We start from the raw sequence: 21,052 nt of genomic DNA, 5'->3' as shown, positions 1-21,052 counted from the left end.
CGCCGGTGCCTTCTTTAGCTGGAGACAGCTCAGCTCGCAGTGGATCATCGTCAAAGCTGATACACACTTCTGTGATGCTATTGAACACAATGGCATCTTCTACGCGATCGACAAAGCAGATGGCACCACATATTGCTAGGACGGCGCGTGTAAGTTGTTTCCGTCTGATGTTAATGATGACGCCATGACACTGTTTGAACTTTTTATGATGATTGACATATCCATGTTTGAGCAGAATTTGAGTAGAACTATGGCAATGTATTAGAGACGCCGTAAATCAGCTATATTTGGAATGAGTTAATTCATGCGATTGTGACCATGTCATTACAGCCATTTGTACCCCTAAATAATCAAACGGTTAGGAAGATTTTGATATTCTCCTTATTTTATAGTAATCTATATACTACTAAATATGAGTGTGTATCAATGGCCATGTTAGTTTCCTCATTTTCATGATGTAGAAATATGAATCACACTGTTGGTTTCATCTAACCATACATTAAGGAAGTAAATGTGCATATGGAGAACTCTATATTTGGAAGTAGTGAAATCATGTAATGCTTACCATGTGTACATACCTATGTTCGCCCTTCAGCAATCAATGGCTAGAATAATATGCTCACAAAAATTTTGCCCACAAAACATGTGCATATAACAATGCATGGTATGTTAGTTTCCTTGAAGAATTTGTTTGTGAGGACAGAACATGATTACATAACATGCATGACATGGTAGTTTCCTGTGAAGAATCGATTGTGAGATAACATGAGTATAACCATGCATGGCACTTCTATATTTTCGAACCCAGTATACATTTCCCTGTATTTTCCTCCCAGTTCCAACAAGGACATATCAATGTTGTTTCTTGCATTATCCTACTCATACTCTGAACAATGGTGATCTTACATTAATAATGCCTGTCCTTTTTGATATGATGCAGTGTCCCTACAGTTACTGCCCTTTGTAATCATACCACCTTCGCCGAAAACAGGGAAGCACAACTGGTTCCTCGCTCGATCACACGACGGCAAAAGACTGATGATTATTCGGACACATGAGCCTGAAAAGTTATATTGCAAAAACCCTGCTGTATGCAAGCACCGTGAAATACGTGAGTATCCGGACAATGGCTGTTACGTCTATGAGCAGGATACGAGCTTGTTGGGGCCTTCAGGATTTTTGAGTTGGAGGCAGGTAAATAGCCTTGGTTCACACTCTCTGTTTCTCCGACTCAATTATCCGATTAACCAGGAGATCACCGTTGGCAAGGACCTTGATGGCAGAGAGGCTCTGTTTGCTATGAAAAATTGTGTCTACATGGCGAGTCCTAGGAGTTTCGGAGCAAACTCCCCTGATTGTCAACAATACAGCCTGCAGCCAAAAGAAGGTGAGAATGACAAAGGCATCTGGATTAACTTTCATCCTTGGATGTGTTGAGTCCGAGAGGCAGTGATGTGGTTCAAGCCTTCAGGTTGATATGTAATTGGGCTGTTGCATCGAAAGGGTGGAGTACTGGTGTCTCCAGATCACTGGTGGCTGAACCGGGGCTCCAAATTATGATGGTGTTGGATCATCCCTCTTCGAATGACTTGTTGTCTTTGCTGCTTGTTCTGGATGGGTAGTTCTCTCTTTTGTTATGCATATTCCTTGACATTTGGTCATCCTCGTGTATGTCACTCTTACTATGTAATTGTTGCCTCTATTTAGAATGTCATTCTCGTTTGGATCACGAGAGTCTGAGCGCTGCAGATGGGTGCGTTTTGGTGGTGTAGCAAGACTTCTTATGAACTATCATGTCTTGCTGTTCATGTCAGTAGTAGTCACTAGTTAGTGTTTGAATATTGTATATATCATTATTTCGAACTATTTATTGTCTCAAACTGCTGGTGGGCTAAATGAGGGCATCACCATTCTCCAGTGTTCAGAGTATATCTCCTTTTTTCAAGTTATAATTTGAGCTCAGTGTCTTTTCGATGATGTACACTTGTTTGGGCCAGTGAGGTGTCGTTGAATATGGGCCGAGTAGTAACGCAATGCCAAATAGGTCAATTATGACTCTCAGGCCGGGCTCTCAAAAGAAAGAAATAATAGGGACTCTTAGGCTGACATGTGGGCGCCACCGGTGTTTTCGTGCGCTTGCGCGCTGAGAGCATATTGGCGCTTGTTCGAAATTCATGCTACCTTTTCATCTCCAATCTCCCGCCCCTCCTCCACCTCTGGAATCTTGATTCATACTCCAGTTCCCCCAAATCCCCTCCTGTACTCCCTGTACTCAAGCGCACTATCATGTTGCCGGTCAACACGGATCTCCGAGCCGGAGATCCTGAGGTCCGTCCTGCCTTCGGGCGCTGCGTGCTGTCGCTCAACAGTGGCATGGCGGCGCTTGACCACCAGTTTGCTGGCAAAGTGCTGATGGTAACCATCAACGGCGACCGGCCTCTCGTCTCGCCGGACGACCTTGTCAAAGCTCTTGGCATTTCGCACGCATCCAAATAAGTGACTTGCTCGTCGAAGTTTGTCCACCACAGGCTGATTTCTTCGTCAGGTTCCGGACAACTTTTGACTGCAGTCGTGTGCTCGAATCTTCCCGGGGTTTGTTCTGTGATGGCGCGCTGGTGAGCTTTGATCGGTGGCACCTAGGATGGGGCTCGGTGCCCTCTGAGCTTGAGTTTTTAGCAAAGCTTACCTTCCACGGCATGCCTCGACGTGCTTGGAATAGCAAGTCCATGAATGAGCTTATCAACGACCTTGGAGGTGAGCTCGTAAGTATGTTTGTTCCTCCAGACAGCTGGGCTCTAAAGGTTATGGCATGGATGAAGAAGCCATCCACCATGCTGAAGTTGATTGGTTTTGAGATACTGGTGCAGGAACCGGGGTTGTACTATTCGTCGCCACCAAGGCCGTCGCGTACCACGTTAGGGATGTGCATGTATCGAGTGTTCGTGCATGTCGAAGAAGTGGTCAATCCATCAATCGAAGTCCTGCTGCCGCTGCTGGTGCCCGGGTCTGTCGATGACGTCCATTACAGGAGTCAACTTTGAACTTTCCCCGTGTTGCTCGGAACGATGGATGGCACAAGGCCTACTCCATCGCGCGGCGGAGGCCACTGCTTCTTTGGGAGAAGAGGCAGGGCTGGCTGCCTGGATGTTCTCTAATTTGAGGTAACAACTGAATCTTTTTAGATACTGTACTAGTTAAATTCGAGCTATGGGTGTGAAGCACTGATGTGCCAGTACATTTCATTGTGACCTGTTCTATTTTTTACCTGAACTTTTTTAGAAAGGGTTGTACGTCAACTTAATGTTCTAGCAGAACTTATATATTGTGTTGTCTCTCTATTTTCTTTGCACATCATTCAAGATATTTCCCTGTCATTGATAAAGACGATGAACCGTTATGTACGAGTTCGTTGGTTTCAACATAGCCCTACCCGTAGCGATCCACTGCTTCCACCTTGATTGTGCCGCCTGCGTGCAATTTTTGTATGCAAGTTCAGTGTGCTATGTTGTTCTATATGATTGTGTCAACTATATAAGTTTTTACTGAGCATCATCAATGCATATGGCTGAAAGATGTATTTACGAGCATCGACCGATGGGTCTCTCTCTCTCTCGCTCTCTCTCTCTCACACACACACACACAAACACACACACACGCACACACACGCACAAGTGGGACCCATTGAATTATTTCTTCGCTCGTGACAGCTTTTAATTAGGTTCCACTGTACTCTAACTTTTTTCTTAAGTTATTAATTGAGCTCAGTGACTTCAAAAAGTTGTACAGAAGCCTTGTTTGGGCCTTTCCGGCGTCGTTGAATGTGGGCTGAGTAGCCATGTAAGGTTGTACTGTACTACACATGCCTTTTTTCAACATCAGCAATGCAACTGGGCTGATAGTTGTACACAATCTGGGTCAACTTGTTATTCTCCGCGCCGCTGGGCTGTAAATCTTTCCTCGGAGGGATGCATTAGGCTTAACAAGAAAATGGGCTTTAAGAAATAATAAATGGGATGTAATTATAAAAACTGGGCAGGAACTATAAAAATGCACCAAACACGTAATTAGTTTAGAAAATTTTACTTTTAGATTTTGAAAATTTTAATTTCATTAATTGTTGCGCGCGCAATGTTTCGTCGGATTTTTACGTAATACAAATTTATATTGAAATTGTATTTAATCTGACTAGAAATTTCAGGATAAAAATTTTTGGATCCCATCAAAATGTGGGAAATTGTAATGAATTCTGTTTTGAACGGTTGGTTGAAATTATTAATCGTTGTCCTAGCTAGAAAGTGGGTGTACTTTTAACAAACTGTAAATGGGCTATAGTAAATTCCATTAGAATTCAAAAATGGGATGTACATTCTTACCAATCACAAATGGGCTATAAGTTCTCTGCCACACACTTGTGGGCCTACTAAGTTGACGCGTCCCCTAAAAAAGGAAGTTGATGCGTATGCAAGGCTTTGTCAACTTATAGTCAACACACGGTTCTAGCAGCAGTGTCCGTTGGATTTCCATCCAACAGATGTCGTGCTTCTTCTTCAATCTCGGATATTCTAGCTTCAGCCGCCCAAAAAATGATTCCTCCCCCTGACATCTGGGGCGCACCGTTTCGGAGGCTGACCTGTGGGCCTACTAAGTTGACGCGTACCAAGGGCTTTGTCAACTTAGTCAATATAAACGATTCTAGCTGCAGTGACCGTACGATGTCCATCCAACGGCCGTCGTGATTCTTCAACCTCTGGCCTTCTTGCTCTAGCTGCCCAAAGCAGCGCCGGTTGTGCCGCCTGCTCCTGTCTCCCATGGCCGGCTGTGCTGCTGCGGAGGCCTCACCGCCCCCCACCACTCCCACCGCTTGCCAGGCCCATCGGCGATGGCATCCTCACACCGCAGCCGAACCAGTGAACCCTCGTACTCCTGTCCGCATGGGCTTCCATTGTCGCTTCTTCCCCGGCTCTGCGTCGTCCACTTCCTAGGCCTCGCCGTCGTCCACCACCCTGGTGCTCCCGGCGCGGCGTGGTCAACGTGGTCAAGGAACGACTTCCATCAGAAGAGTACTGTACGTGGAGAGGCTGACAGCTGGGTCCACGGCCGCAGTAAGGTAGTGCCTCCTTATTATGCGGAAAATAATGATTCCTCCAACTGACAGCGGGGACCCACCGGACGGGGCACCGTATTTCGTGAAAAAAGCGTTTCTCCCCTGACTGCTGGGACCCACCAGCTATATCTTCGCACGCAAGGAAGTGCGTCCATATTACGGGCAAAAACATGATTCACCCCCTGACTGCTGGGACCCACCAGCTACATGTTTGCACGGAAGGAAGTGCCTGACTGTCGGGACCCTCCTGGTCGAAGCGTACATAGCGTTGTCATTCTGGTCGTGAACGTGTACGTACATACTGGTCAATGTAGAGGCGCACACGTGTCGATGTAGAGGCGCGCACGTGTCGTAGTAGAGGCACGCACGTGCCGTAGTAGAGGCGCGCACGCAGCATGTACATGTATGTACAGGGGCCAGGGTGCAAGAAAGAAAATACAACCACGTACATACATACGGGCGGGGTCTTGAATGCCTACTCGCGCATACGTACGGCCAGGGCTCGTGTACATCGCTGGGTCGAAATGGAGAAGCTGCGCCGTCGTCGTGTTCATGGGGAGGCAACGGAATGCGTCATGTTCATCGGGAGGCAACGGAATACGTCGTGTTCATCAGGAGCCAACCGGCTTGGACGGAACAGCCGATGGAAACGAGGCATGGCGTAATGCGGAACGAAGGAAACGGCCTTGTGTTCGACCGGCCACGGTTGAAACGGGATCCTGTTCATCGAGAGGGGTCTGGTGTACCGCAAAACGGAGGAAACGGACCTCCTACGGTCGAAACGGGGTCCTGTTGATTGGGAGGGGTGTGGCGTACCGCAAAGCAGAGGAAACAGACTTGTGTTGGAGCGCTACGGTCGAAACGGGGGTCCTGTTCATCGAGAGGGGTGTGGCGTACCGCAAAACGGGACTCCACGGGATACTGTTCATCTCCACCGTTGACTGCCTCCATGGGCAACTATTCATCCACCGTCGACTGCCTCCACGGGCTATTGTTCATCCACCGTCGACCTCCTCCAGCCTCCACCTGCAACTGTTCATCCATGAGCTCCTGTTCATCCAACCTCCACCGCGCGCTCCTCCACCGGCTACTGTTCAACCAGCCCTCTACACGGGGTCCTGTTCAACCACCCCTCCACGGGCTACTATTCATCTAGCCCTCCACCGGCTACTGTTCAACCAGCCCTCAACGGGGTCATCCTATATATCCAGCCCTCCATGGGGTCCTGTTCATCCAGCCCTCCACGGGGTCCTGTTCATCCAGCCCTCCACGGGGTCCTGTTCATCCCCCGGCTCGATTGATCGGGGTCCTGTTCATCTGGCGGCAACGACCTCTACTACCACGGGGTCCTGTTCATCCAACCCCCCACCGGGAACTGTTCATCCAAACCCCCCACCAACGCTCACTGTTCATCTAGAGGCAGCATCGATCGTCTTCAGTTAGCAGCAGTAGCGAAGGAATCCCTCAGGTTCAGTTAACAGCAAGGGATCGATCGATCGCTCGGTTCAGTAACGCGTAACCTGCAGTGCAATCGCTCGGGTTCAGTTAGAGTGCAATGCCTCGCACGCACATGCGTACGTACGAGAGAAACGCGCATTGCTCGGCCCCCGACCACCCACCGTAACCGGGAACTCCCCCGATATTTTCCTCGCCCTCGCTTCTACCACAGTTTTTTCCGTCATGGCCTGCCCAAAGAATGTCATGCAGCTACGTCTCCAGCCCGCACAGGACGAAAAGGCCATTTTCTATCATGATTTTTTGTCATAGAACTAGGAGCCCACCACATCTATGATGATATCGGGTTTTGTCACAATTATCGTCATAGAAGTGTCATAAGCATGATAGGAAAAAATTCGTTCGGCCCAAAATGTCACGGATGTGTCTGGCCTCCTTTTATAGATCAAGGGGTCACCACAATGGCAAAGTAGTCATTATCCACTGATATGATAGCAAACAGTGCTATCATACCTAACTCTGTAGGCTGAAAGGGTGCATTAAATGCACCGCTTAGTGTCACATCACTGGTTGCCAGGCAAGGCTTGCCGGGCTATCTTGCCAGCTCCGCGCCTGTTCCCTTAACACGTCGCAGGACGGGTGTCATCTGTGGGTTTCTTTTGTAGAAAATGGCTGCCATATGGAGAATGGCTGCCACTTAATCACTCTGCAGCTTGACACCGCATTGATTGACGACGTGGGTCATGCTTGAGTGGTTGGTGGCGTGGTTCTGCCCCCATGAGCCCCTGCAGACCTTGTCGTGGTGCCCTGGTTACCTGCTTCTGGTGGTGGCCTCACCCCTTGCCGTGCTCGCCTGCCCGGCAAGGGAGGCCCTTCTCTTACCGATATCTTCCTCCTCTTGCTTGATCTTGTTCCCTCTGAACTGCATGTTGGTTCTTCAAATCTCGTGGTCCTTCAATCTCTGACTTAAACTTGGCTTGTCCGTGCACGAGTCAGGGGAAAATGCATGCCCCTGTATATTTTCCCCGACATTTGCGCTCAGAAAAACAATTGTCATTTTTAGAAGGAGCCTGGTAAATACTGATTCTTTTTGCAGAAGATTAATAAACAAATTTCTTAGTACGTCCTAATTTTTAAGGATTTTGGGAGTTACATAAGTATTCAAAATATCCAGATTGCTACAGACCATTCTGTTTTTGACAGATTCTGTTTTTTCGCGTGTTGTTTGCTTATTTTGATGCATCTATCGCTAGTATCGGGGGGTATGAACCATGGAAAAGTTGGAATACAGTAGATATTACACCAATATAAATAAAGAATGAGTTAACAACAGTACAAAAAGTGGTGATTTATTTTCTTATACTAATGGAGCTTACGAGATTTTCTGGTGAGTTTTGTATTGTGAAGTTTTCAAGTTTTGGGTAAGGATTTGATGGACTATGGAATAAGAAGTGGCAAGAGCCTAAGCTTGGGGATGACCAAGGCACCCCAAGGTAACATTCAAGTATACCAAGAGACTAAGCTTGAGGATGCCCCGGGAAGGCATCCCCTCTTTCGTCTTCGTCTATCAGTAACTTTACTTGAGGCTATATATTTATTCACCACATGATATGTGTTTTGCTTGGAGCGTCTTGTATGATTTGAGTCTTTGCTTTTTAGTTTGCCATGATCATCCTTGTTGTACACACCTTTTGAGAGAGACATGCATGAATCGTGATTTATTACAATATTCTTTGTGCTTCACTTATATCTTTTGAGCTAGGCAAATTTGCTCTAGTGCTTCACTTATAACTTTTTAGAGCACGGCGGTGTTTTTATTTTATAGAAATTGTTGAAGTCTCGCACTTCACTTATATTATTTTGAGTCTTTAAAATAGCATGGTAATTTTCTTTGGTTATAAATTTAGTCCCAATATGATAGGCATCCAAGAGGGATATAATAAAAACTTTCATATAAAGTGCATTGAATACTATGGGAAGTTTGATTCCTTATGATTGTTTTGAGATCTGAAGATGGTGATATTAAAGTCATGCTAGTGAGTAGTTGTGAATTTGAGAAATACTTGTGTTAAAGTTTGTGAGTCCTGTAGCATGCACGTATGGTGAACCCTTATGTGATGAAGTCGGAGCATGATTTATTTATTGATTGTCTTCCTTATGAGTGGCGGTCGGGGACGAGCGATGGTATTTTCCTACCAATCTATCCCCCTAGGAGCATGCACGTATTACTTTGTTTCGATAACTAATAGATTTTTGCAATAAGTATGTGAGTTCTTTATGACTAATGTTGGGTCCATGGATTATATGCACTCTCACCTTTCCGCCATTGCTAGCCTCTCTAGTACCACGCAACTCTCGCCGGTACCATAAACCCACCATATACCTTCCTCAAAACAGCCACCATACCTACCTATTATGGCATTTCCATAGCCATTCCGACATATATTGCCATGCAACTTTCCACTGTTCCGTTTATTATGACACGCGTCATCATTCTCATATTGCTTTGCATGATCATGTAGTTGACATCGTATTTGTGGCGAAGCCACCATTCATCATTTTTTACACATGTCGCTCTTGATTCATTGCACATCCCGGTACACCGCCGGAGGCATTCACATAGAGTCATATTTTGTTCTAAGTATCGAGTTATAATTCTTGAGTTGTAAGTAAATAAAAGTGTGATGATCTTCATTATTAGAGCATTATCCCATGTGAGGAAAGGATGATGGAGACTAGGATTCCCCCACAAGTCGGGATAAGACTCCGGACGAAAAAAAAGAGGCCAAAAAAAATGAGAGAAGGCCCAAATAAAAAAATATGAAAAAAGAGAGAAGGGGCAATGTTACTATCCTTTTACCACACTTGTGCTTCAAATAAGCACCATGATCTTCATGATAGAGAGTCTCCTATGATATCACTTTCATATACTAGTGGGAATTTTCATTATAGAACTTGGCTTGTATATTCCAATGATGGGCTTCCTCAAATTGCCCTAGGTCTTCGTGAGCAAGCGAGTTGGATGCACACCCACTTAGTTTTCGTTTTGAGCTTTCATAAACTTATATCTCTAGTGCATCCGTTGCATGGCAATCCCTACTCACTCGCATTGATATCTATTGATGGGCATCTCCATAGCCCGTTGATATGCCTAGTTGATGTGAGACTATACCTTCTTTTTGTCTTCTCCACAACCACCGTCTATTCCACCTATAGTGTTATGTCCATGGCTCACGCTCATGTATTGCGTGAATGTTGAAAAAGTTTTAGAACGTCAAAAGTATGAAACAATTGCTTGGCTTGTCATCGGGGTTGTGCATGATTTGAATATTTTGTGTTATGAAGATGGAGCATAGCCAGACTATATGATTTTATAGGGATAAGCTTTCTTTGGCCATGTTATTTTGAGAAGACATAATTATTTTGTTAGTATGCTTGAAGTATTATTGTTTTTATGTCAATATTAAACTTTTGTTTTGAACCATACGGATCTGAACATTCATGCCACAATAAAGAGAATTACATGGATAAATATGTTAGGTAGCATTCCACATAAAAAATTCTATTTTTATCATTTACCTACTCAAGGTCGAGCAGGAATTAAGCTTGGGGATGCCTGATACGTCTCCAACGTATCTATAATTTTTTATTGTTCCATGCTATTATATAATCTGTTTTGGATGTTTTATATGCATTAATATGATATTTTATATTATTTTTGGGACTAACTTATTAACCTAGAGCCTAGTGCCAGTTCATGTTTTTTTCCTTGTTTTAGAGTTTCACAGAAAAGGAATACCAAACGGAATCCAAACGGAACGAAACTTTCGTGATGATTTTTCTTGGACCAGAAGACATCCAGAGGGCTTGGAGTGCATGTCAGGAAAGCCACGAGGCGGCCACAAGGTCGGGAGGCGCGCCCCCCACCCTTGTGGGCCCCTCGTGACTCCACCGACCTATTTCTTCCGCCTATATATTCTCAAATATCCCAAAACCTTCCAGGAGAGCCACGAAACCACTTTTCCACCGCCGCAACCTTCTGTGCCCGTGAGATCCCATCTAGGGGCCTTTTCCGGTATCCTGCCAGAGGGGCATTGGATCATGGAGGGCTTCTACATCAACACCATTGCCTCCCTGATGAAGCGTGAGTAGTTTACCACAGACCTACGGGTCCATAGCTAGTAGCTAGATGGCTTCTTCTCTCTCTCTCTTTGATTCTCAATACCATGTTCTCCTCGATGTTCTTGGAGATCCATTCGATGTAATACTCTTTTGTGGTGTGTTTGCCAAGATCCGATGAATTGTGGAATTATGGTCATCTTATCTATGAATATTATTCGAATCTCCTCTGAATTCTTATATGCATGATTTGATATATTTGCAAGTCTCTTTGAATTATTGATTTGGTTTGGCCAACTAGATTGGTTTTTCTTGCAATGGGAGAAGTGCTTAGCTTTGGGTTCAATCTTGCGGTGCTCGATCCTAGTGACAGAAGGGGAACTGACACGTATTGTATTGTTGCCATCGAGGATAACAAGATGGGGTTTTCATCATATTGATGAGTTTATCCCACTACATCATGTCATCTTACTTAATGCGTTACTCTATTCTTATGAACATAATACTCTAGATGCAGGCAGGAGTCGGTCGATGTGTGGAGTAATAGTAGTAGATGTATGCAGGAGTCGGTCTACTTCTTACGGACGTGATGCCTATATTCATGATCATTGCCTTAGATATCGTCATAATTATGCGCTTTTCTATCAATTGCTCGGCAGTAATTTGTTCACCCACCGTAATATTTTCTATCTTGAAAGAAGCCTCTAGTGAAACCTATGGCCCCCGGGTCTATTTTCCATCATATAAGTTTCCAATCTACAATTTTAGTTTCCTATTTACTTTATTTGCAATCTTTTACTTTCCGTTCCATAAACCAAAAATACCAAAAATATTACTTTACCGTTTATCCATCTCTATCAGATCTCACTTTGCAAATAACTGTGAAGGGATTGACAACCCCTTTGTCGCGTTGGGTGCAAGTTGGTGTTTGTTTGTGCAGGTATTCGGTGGCTTGTGCGTTGTCTCCTACTGGGTTGATACCTTGGTTCTCAAACGCTGAGGGAAATACTTACTCTACTTTGATGCATCACCCTTTCCTCTTCAAGGGAAAAACCAATGCAAGCTCAAGAGGTAGCAACATCGTACGTATTGCACCAGGCTTGGAGTCGGGTATGGTGTTCAGTTTGTAATGTAGTTGGTGGCCCATCAAAGTTGTGCATTCGGGATTTAAACACATCACACACCACTGTACCCATACATATTTTCGGGCCGCATGCAGTGTATACGGGGTCTTCTAATCGACCACGTCTCCCTTGTGCGGTTTTTTGTGATGACACGCATATCTGTGGGCTCCCCGAGTGTGTATATATCATCCCTTTGACTGATAACGAGGGGTATGTTTTGGTGATGAATGGATTCCTCCTAGTTCGTGTTAGGGCCGGTCACCGTCACATATTGCTCAACCAAAGCTTGAGCTCATGCGTTGTCAGGATTCCCTCCCACATGCCCAGATTGCTGGGTTCGACCTACATCATACCCTGCGTATCTCGTCCTTAACTACCTTGCCTTCATGGGTGTTGTCTGTATTGAGAGGTAGGCACCACATCTAAATTGTACATTATTCTATATTGAAAACACACATCACCCCTTCCAATGTACATCATTTTGGGCTGCATGCAAGAGGTGCTGGTTTTGTTGTCCCTCTCGTGCGATTTTTATGATGGTTCAATCTATTGGCCCAAGCGGTTTATTGACAACAACAGTTGTCGCTTGACAAAATGATAGATTCATTGGTTTGCCTAATGGTAGGTCATGGCGAACTGCATGTATGACCAAAGTATCGATCATTACGTGCATCCACCCCGCTGACACAAAGTGGGAGGTGGTGGGCCAAGCATCCTAGCTAGCTTCGACATTATGTCATTATAGATATATCCAAGGGTGCTTTCCGGTTTGTGAGGCAGGTGCCACCAAAGTTATGCATTGTGTATTTAAAGTTTTAAACATCACACCCAATATTCCTACATATATTTGGCCACTTCCAGGTGGTTCTTGACTTCTGGCCCCTCTCATCGATATTCGATGACGCGCCCAACCATGGGCCCGCGCGGTCAAAGTTGTGGATTGGCATTTTGAACATCATAGACCACCCTTTTCACTCATATATATTTCACATGTTGGTGTGGCTTTCTTCTGACCCTCTCTAACGTTTTTTGTTGCAAAGGCTCTCATGACACTCAGCGGACACGTGTATAATATCTTAACCGTGTGCGATGCAAGTGCGCTGTGAATCACAGCGACTGCGCAAGCGCGAGCGAAGGTGGAGGTACTGGCTCAACCGTGTGCGATGCAAGTGCGCTGTAAAATCACCATGACCACGCAAGCGCGAGCAAACGGTGGAGGTACTGGCTTAACCGTGTGCGATGCAAGTGCGTTGTAAAATCACCACCTGCGCAAGCTAAAGGCGGGTAAGTTTATTTGGAAGTTAGGACGAACCGTGTGCGATAGACCAGCTAGCTAGAAATATAAAAATAAACTACCTGCCTTGAGCATTGCAAAAATTGGCAGTTCCACCACTTTTCCTTATTATCATACACACATATTGTTATTGGACCGTGCGCGATCTTGGGCACTCCCGCCCCGCATCAATTCCTTTACCCAAATTTAGTAGCTGTCGTACTACAACTGTCGCCCACACTCCTGCAGCACCGACCTTATAGTAAAATTGCAGTAGCCGAGGCATTTGAACCATCGCCCTCCCTCGTCAACCACCATCTCCACCCACCATTACTAAAATTTCCAGTAGCCGCGGCGTATCCTCAAACACCCCCTCCACAGTCCCCCCACCTGGCCCCTCCCCCCTCAAACCCTAGCTTGCGACCGCCACCGGCGCCACCGCCAACCCCTGTCGGTCTGCCCGTTCCTCCTAGCTTAGATAATAAAGTTCAGATTACCCAGCGATTCCCTTACTGTCGCCCTAATCCCCTGAGTTTTTAGATGAGGCCTGCGGTGTCCCTCCCTGCTAGATCCACATCCCCTGCTCCAGAATGTCGCAGCCTAAGCTCGACCACGTATCCCGGGGAGCCCGATCAGCGTTCGGCCAAGAAGAGGTTTATCATGGCCTCTCCGGCGGACGTTGGCGAGGTGGCCGCCGTTCGCCCCGACCTGTCGATCCCGGAGCAACACGTCGCCGCGGAAGCCGGCGAAGACGTTGACTACATTTCCATGCCGAAGGCTTCATGTCAGCGGGCTAGCATATTACTGTATCTCGGGAAAGCTGGCTATGACATCAAGCTCGTCTCCAGCGACGGCTTCACGTGGGCCATGTCACATGTTAAGTGGTCCATCCCCAACCCCTCTGGTTCAACCGCCGTCGATCTCTTCGACGGCACTGCCGCTGATCTCCTCCGCCGAGCGGTCAAGGATTTGCGATCCTTATACGCCATCGAGCCCATTTTGTCATTTCTGAAGGACACGTTCTACGGCGGCGGCTTGGGATCCTCAATTGCCAAGTCAGATCTCATCGACCATGACCACGACCATGAGGAGGGCACCCATGAACATTCTTCCAAGGTGAAACAGCCCATCTGTGACATTAGAGAGCACACCATCGGTCTGTGCTCTTCCAAGTGGAAGGATCCCGTCCATGAAAGGTGAGGCAACATCCTATCAGCAAATCTTACATTTTCTAGCTTGCCAACCCGTACCCTTTGTTGTAGTAGCATTTGTCGTGCGGTGCTTTAACTGTGCCGTGTTTAATTAATTCAGTTATGCAAAAAATGTATTGTTCAATAGGGCTATGTCATGTTTAAGTATGAATTGTCCACTTGAGTTTCACGAATGGCTATATTTGGTTGTTTATAGTGAGTAGATGCCTTGTTTATCTGTATTTCGTTGTTAGGTTTGTTGCAGTGAGTATTTTCCAGTTATCGAGCAGATGCCTTGTATATATATATTTGGTTCTTAGTTTGGTTGCAGTGAGCATTTGTCCACTTATCAAGCAGATGCCTTGTTTATCTGTATTTGGTTGTTAGGTTGCTTTTTTTAGCATTTGTCCAGTTTTTAAGCAGATGCCTTGTTTATCTGTATTTGCTTGTTAGGTTGGTTGCAGTGAGCATTTGTCCAGTTTTCAAGCATATGCCATGTTTATCTGTATTTGCTGGTTAGGTTGGTTGTAGTGAGACTCTGTCCAGTTTTCAATGGCTATATTTGGTTGTTATACTGATCATTTATGCCTTGTTTATTTCAGTCATTCACACTGTGTTGTTCATTATGTGCAAGTCGGAACTGTGCCGCTCGACTGCATCAATGCCTGGTGTAGTTAACACATGCCCTTTATTTCGGTTTTACACATTTATCCAGTGTGATGTTTAAGCATTACCTACGTTCTATTCATTTTCTACAATACCAGTTTGAATTGCAATATTTGATGGCTGTTAAGACTGATGTTGGTAACATTGCCTTTCATTTTATATCTGCTTTAACAGCATGCTGAAACCAACACATTCAAGCTATCATTTGGAGATGATGTTGTTTACCTTTGCTATATTTGTTTGATGTTAAGGTTGTTGTACTTATCATGCCTTTCCACTACTTATGCAGGACAACAACAGGAGTGGCCATCATTTTCCACCGGGGTTAGCTTCATCCCTCGGCTTGTACTCCCCCCGTCGTTCCATAATGTAGTGCATATGGATCCAGGCCAGGACACTTGTTAGCTTCTAATATTGACTTGTTGCTTGTAGGTACATATGCCCTTGGCAAGGATCCACTCATCGACCCTTTTTGCGTATGGGGCAATGAGATATTCATGAACAAGCATCAAGTGAGGAAACTGATAAGGATTATTAGCAAAAAGATACGCATGGTGGCAAACAAATTATTTGTTTATGCTCTATCCAACACAACAGTGAGTTGTAGGATGGTAACTACAAACTCTGCAGCCTTCTCTTTTTACTACCCATAATGAGTTGTTGGAAAACAATGTTTGAATCTTTTTCGTTCATAGTGGTTCCCGAAGTAGTTCACTCAAGATTACCTCGCAAAGTACATGATTGGTGGACACGCAATGAAGGTCAAAGTATTTCATCCAAACTACAATAAGCATCGGGAAGTCGTAATGAAGACAGTGATGGATGGACGGGCAGCCATCACAAGGGGTTGGCCTAGAGTCGTGCGTGCATTACGCATGGAGGAGGGCACAATATGGGCATTCCGATTTACCTTCTCGAGCAACCAGAATGTCTTTTGCCTCTCTCTCTTTATATTTTTAGTACAACTATGGTTCATCATTCTTTACTTGGTGCTTCTATAGTTCTTCAGTATATGTACATGTGCATCGAATTATGCATTCGTGGTTGAACCTATATTTGTAATAAACTTGGTTGGATATGAAATAAGTGATTGCCTACTTTCAAATTCAAAACATGTGATTTTTAAATTAGGGATTACACTGCACACGGTTTGCGAAAGCGAAATGTCTGCAATAGACGTAGAGATCAGACTTGTTTCTAGGATCCACTACGTGTGCGATCAATCTCCACTACACACACGACATGCTCTTGAAAACTGTTTGCGTTAGGCCACCTTGCGCAAACGTTTATCACATAAAACTGTATGTGATGGACAGCCTTTGCCACACAGTTTCTTCTACGCACCGTGTGTGATGCATTCAATAACGCAAACGATAAAATTGTTAATATCGTGTGCAATGGCAACGCTATCACAAACGATTTAAGGGGGGAAATTGTGTGTGATGTACCTGCGAACGGAAATGTTTTCCTTGGAGTGACTGTGTGGGATGTACATATGAACGGAAACATTTAGCGGGGACTGACTGTGTGGGATGTACATGCAACCGGAAACAATTTCGCCTGTATAATTGTATTTTTTAGCACTACCATACGTATAACCATATTTGAGCGCTTGTCGGTCGCAAACGACCTCATTTTGCCGAGCGTGTGTGCCAGGAGGGCATATCCCTGACGGTTGCTGGGTCGTGTGGGAAGGACCCCCCTATCGCCATCACTCACTTGGTGACGGTTCCGAACGCCGTCGCGGAAAGGGGTTAAAAACCATTTGTATAGCACCAACATGTACCAGTGAATATACCGCATCTTGACCAAAACCCTCAGTCTGATCAAAGGCCACAACTCTGAAGAAGAAGAAGAAGTTGTTGGCATCATGAAGAATCTGGTGTTCAACATCATACATGGGATTCCCATTAACTATCACGATTTCTTCATGAGGAGTTTGGCAAATGTTGCACTGTCGCTATTTGAATTGAATCCCTATGCACCTTGGATAGTGCAATTCATCAAAACCAGGTCTTCAATTCCATACAAGGATGACATTCAGAATCACCTCAGCCTTCTTCCTCCTATTGAAGTCCTCAAATGGAAAATTTTCTCAGTTGATGAAAAAGGAAAAGCTATTGTTATTGATGAAGGCACTCGTTCATTGGATGGACAATTCTGTAAGGTTGCATCTTACTCCACCTATGATGACTCTGCAACTCAAGATTCTACTGCTAAAGCCACTGAGAAAAATCCTCAAGCCACTGCTCCACGAGTGATGACTGATCGTGAGCTTCTTCTAAGTCTTCATCAGAAGGTCGATCGCAATCACAAGTGGGTCAAGCGTCAATTTGACTCAATTCTTCAGAACATGACTGTCACTAAGAACACTGTGAAGAAGAATCACTATTATGCACATGAAATCTTCGATCGCACTTGGGCTATACTTTCTCATCTTTACAGTGATGAAGACCTCAAGCAAATGGACTTTCAACAGAACTTTGAGTGGTCTAATCCTCCCTCAAAGAAATTCAAGAAGGTCAAAGTTCCTCAGTTGGTCACAAGTTCATTTTCTTCATCGCGTGAGACGGATGAAGCTGAGGATCTCGACGACACTACAGCAGGCCCTACAACGAAAAATGACCCCAACAACACTGGCGCTCCTCCATCGACCTCGTGATGATATTCTTCAGGGACGTTAGTCCTCAAGTTTTGTCCTGTTTGGTCATTTGATGACAAAGGGGGAGAAATTTGAGTTAGTCTTCAAGTGGGTCTCGCTCTTCCGAAGTGTTTGTTGGTTGAGTTGTAAACTTAAGTCTGATGGTTGTCTCATACTTTTGAACTGCTTTCTGCATGCTTAATTCCTCAAGTAACTTAATGCATGCATGCTGAATTTTGTCAGACACCATATTTCATCATGCACTTCAAATTCTTCATATTATATGTTAAATGCGTGTATGGATTACAAGATATAGGGGGAGTTCTCCATGATTTTATTCTACAATGTGCATTTGCTATTCAAAGCAAATTCCTCAAATGTGCACATCTTCAGGGGGAGTTCTTCTATATCTTGCAATCAAATTCCTCAATATCAGTATTTACACTGCATATGTTTATCCTCGTTGAAAACTTAACATATTTGTCATCAATCACCAAAAAGGAAGAGATTCTAAGTGCATCTAGTGCGCCTTAGTGACTTTGGTGTATTGAAGAGTTATAGGTTAAGGGACTAATGTGTTTGTGAGTGTACATAGGTTCTATAAGTCTCTGAGGAGTTTGATATTTCCGAAGAAAGTTGACCCCTAAAAATGAATGTCTTCATTTGAAGACTTGGGTTTTCTTGAAGACTTTGAAAATGAGGAAATTGGTGTGATGTTGAAGACGTTGATATTGATGCGAGGATTATGAAGCGTGAAGACTTTTGTTTTCGTAGTTTCATTTTTCCTTTCTTGAGTCATAGGAAACGCCATACTGTTAAAGGGGTTCGAGGTAATACTAAGGAAAAATTTCCAAGTGATGCTCATCTCAAAGCCTACACATACCCAATCCTTCGAGTGAAGCCTTTGGAAATCTCATACAGTTCAGTCAATTTCTTCAGTGACAGAGATGAAGACCTTCTGGTCTCCGAGGAATTTGTTCGGACTGAGGAGTTCGTAATTCTCCAGAGTGGATTGTGTACAACTGAGGAACATGATAGCCTTGAGGAATTTGAGAGCTCAAATTTCCAACCATTGATGTGCTACGCACCATCTATCCCAAATATCTTATCCACCTAACGGTCATATCATTGAAGGGAATTTATGTCTTACCATGTCCGGCTGCTCCCCAGCTATAAATAGTCTCCCCCTCAACCACTAGTTGGTTGGATGCTCCGAGAGAAACTGACACTTGTCATTTAGAGCATCCCATCCTCTAAGGACTTTGAGAAAAAATCATCAGTGAGGAAAAACCCAAAACCCCAACACATAAAACCCAAAATGATTGAGCATCACTGAAGAGATTGTTCATGTGTGGAACCGACACTTGTTACCTTTGAAGACTGTGCATCTTCTAGACGGTTAGGCATCATGGTCTAGAGCATCCAAGAGAAATTGTGGATCGCCGGGTGACCAAGTCTGTGAAGGTTTGGAAGTCACCTTGGAGACTTACCACGAGTGATTGGGCGAGGTTTGTGTGACCTTAGCTCAAGGAGAATACAGTAAGGACTGTGTGTCCTGGGACTGTGTGTCCTTTAGTTTAAATACCAAGCTGTTGCAACCAGACGTACAACTGTCACAGTAATTGGAACTGGTCTACCAAATCACTGTCTTCACTGAGCTACTAGTTCTATTTCCTCAACCCTTTCATCTCATCGCTCTTGTGTTGATGAAATTGATCGTTACTATTTGAAGACTTTGACTGAAGACTTTCTCAATTTCCTCAATCCTATTCCTTCAGTCATCGTGTCTTCTGCCTGCTTATCCTGTTTACATGCTACATGTGCTCTGTGTATGTTTCATTTCATCATGATGACTATGCTACTGTCTTGTTATGCATGCACCCGAGTACTTATTCCACTGCTTGTAGTTCGTCACTTAGAAAATTCTTCAAGTAGTATTTCCTCAGTGACAAATTTGTAAAAGTTGCCTACTCACCCCCTTCTAGTCGATATAACGCACTTTCACTTAATCATATTGATAAAGCTAGGGCAAATACTTATCGTCTTAAGATCCTCTTTTCTTTTACTAGATGATCCACCCTTATTTTTACGAACATATATAAATAAACTTTGTAGTTTTATTAGGAGGAAATTTTGGAGTAGTCTTGACAGAAGCAAAAGCGGAACCCAAATTGGTAATAATTTCCTCCAACTTATCGATTCTAGCAGGACTTTGTTCTACCCTCTCATCAATTATAGGCTCCTTCGCCTTTGGAGTTTTTAGAGTAATTTCTACCTTTGATCCAATTTGAGTAATATGATTATGAAAATTTTTATCCAAATTTTCAATATGCTCTACGGTAGAAATTTTATTCTCAATAACATCTAGCCTTTGCATCACATGTTCCAAGATTAATATTAATTTCATTAATCATGATTAGTGGTGAACCCACCAAATTTCCCATAGCAGTAAAAACATCCATAGGGTGACTACCCAAAAATTTAACCCCGGTAATAGTGTCTAGAACAAATCTATACCAAGTGGTAACACCCACATAAAAATTCGAAGAAGAACGGTAGTAGATTGCTTACGAGTAGATCTATTTTGAGCATCATAGATTCTATACCAAGTATCTTTTAAATTCTCTCCTCCCCTTTGTTTAAAATTAAGAAACTCACTTTTCGGGGTACATACTACAAGAGGGTAACTAGCCATGATAACAAAGAAAGCAATATATCACGCAAGCAAACGAAAAGGTGAACGGAAAAAGGGCAAATATCTTTTATATTTCTAAAAACGTTTTAGTAGTGGGGGAGAGGAAAACGAGAGGCAAATGGAAAATAATGTAAATGCAAGAGATGAGAGCTTATGATGTGTACTTGGTAGGCTTGATGTAGATCCTCCCCGGCAACGGCGCCATAAATTCTTCCTGCTACTTCTTGAGCTTGCGTTGGTTCTTCCCTTAAAGAGAAAAGGGTGGTGCAGCAAAGTAGAGATAAGTATTTCCCTCGGTTGAGAACCAAGGTATCAATCCAGTAGGAGGAACACACGAGTCTCCAATAATTGCACCTACACAAACAAACAAATACTTGCACCCAACGCGATAAAGGGTTGTCAATCCCTTCACGGTTACCTGCAAGGATGAGATCTGATAGTGATAGATATAAAAGATAAGTAAAAGTGCTAAATAAAATAAAAGTAAATAAATTGCAGGAAGGTATTTTTTGTTTTTGATTTTATAGATCTGAAAATAATATGATAAAAGATAGACCCGAGGGGCATAGTTTTCACTAGAGGCTTCTCTCTTGAAAGAAACCATACGACGGGTAAACAAATTACTGTTGAGCAATTGATAGAAAAGCGCATAGTTATGACGATATCTAAGGCAATGATCATGTATATAGGCATCACATCAGTGACAAGTAAACCGACTCCTACCTGCATCTACTACTATTACTCCACACATCGACCGCTATCCAGCATGCATCTAGTGTATTAAG

This window comes from Triticum aestivum, chromosome 7D (assembly GCF_018294505.1).
Source record: "Triticum aestivum cultivar Chinese Spring chromosome 7D, IWGSC CS RefSeq v2.1, whole genome shotgun sequence".
In the NCBI taxonomy this organism is placed as follows: domain Eukaryota; kingdom Viridiplantae; phylum Streptophyta; class Magnoliopsida; order Poales; family Poaceae; genus Triticum; species Triticum aestivum.
Note: the sequence above shows the minus strand (reverse complement) of the source record.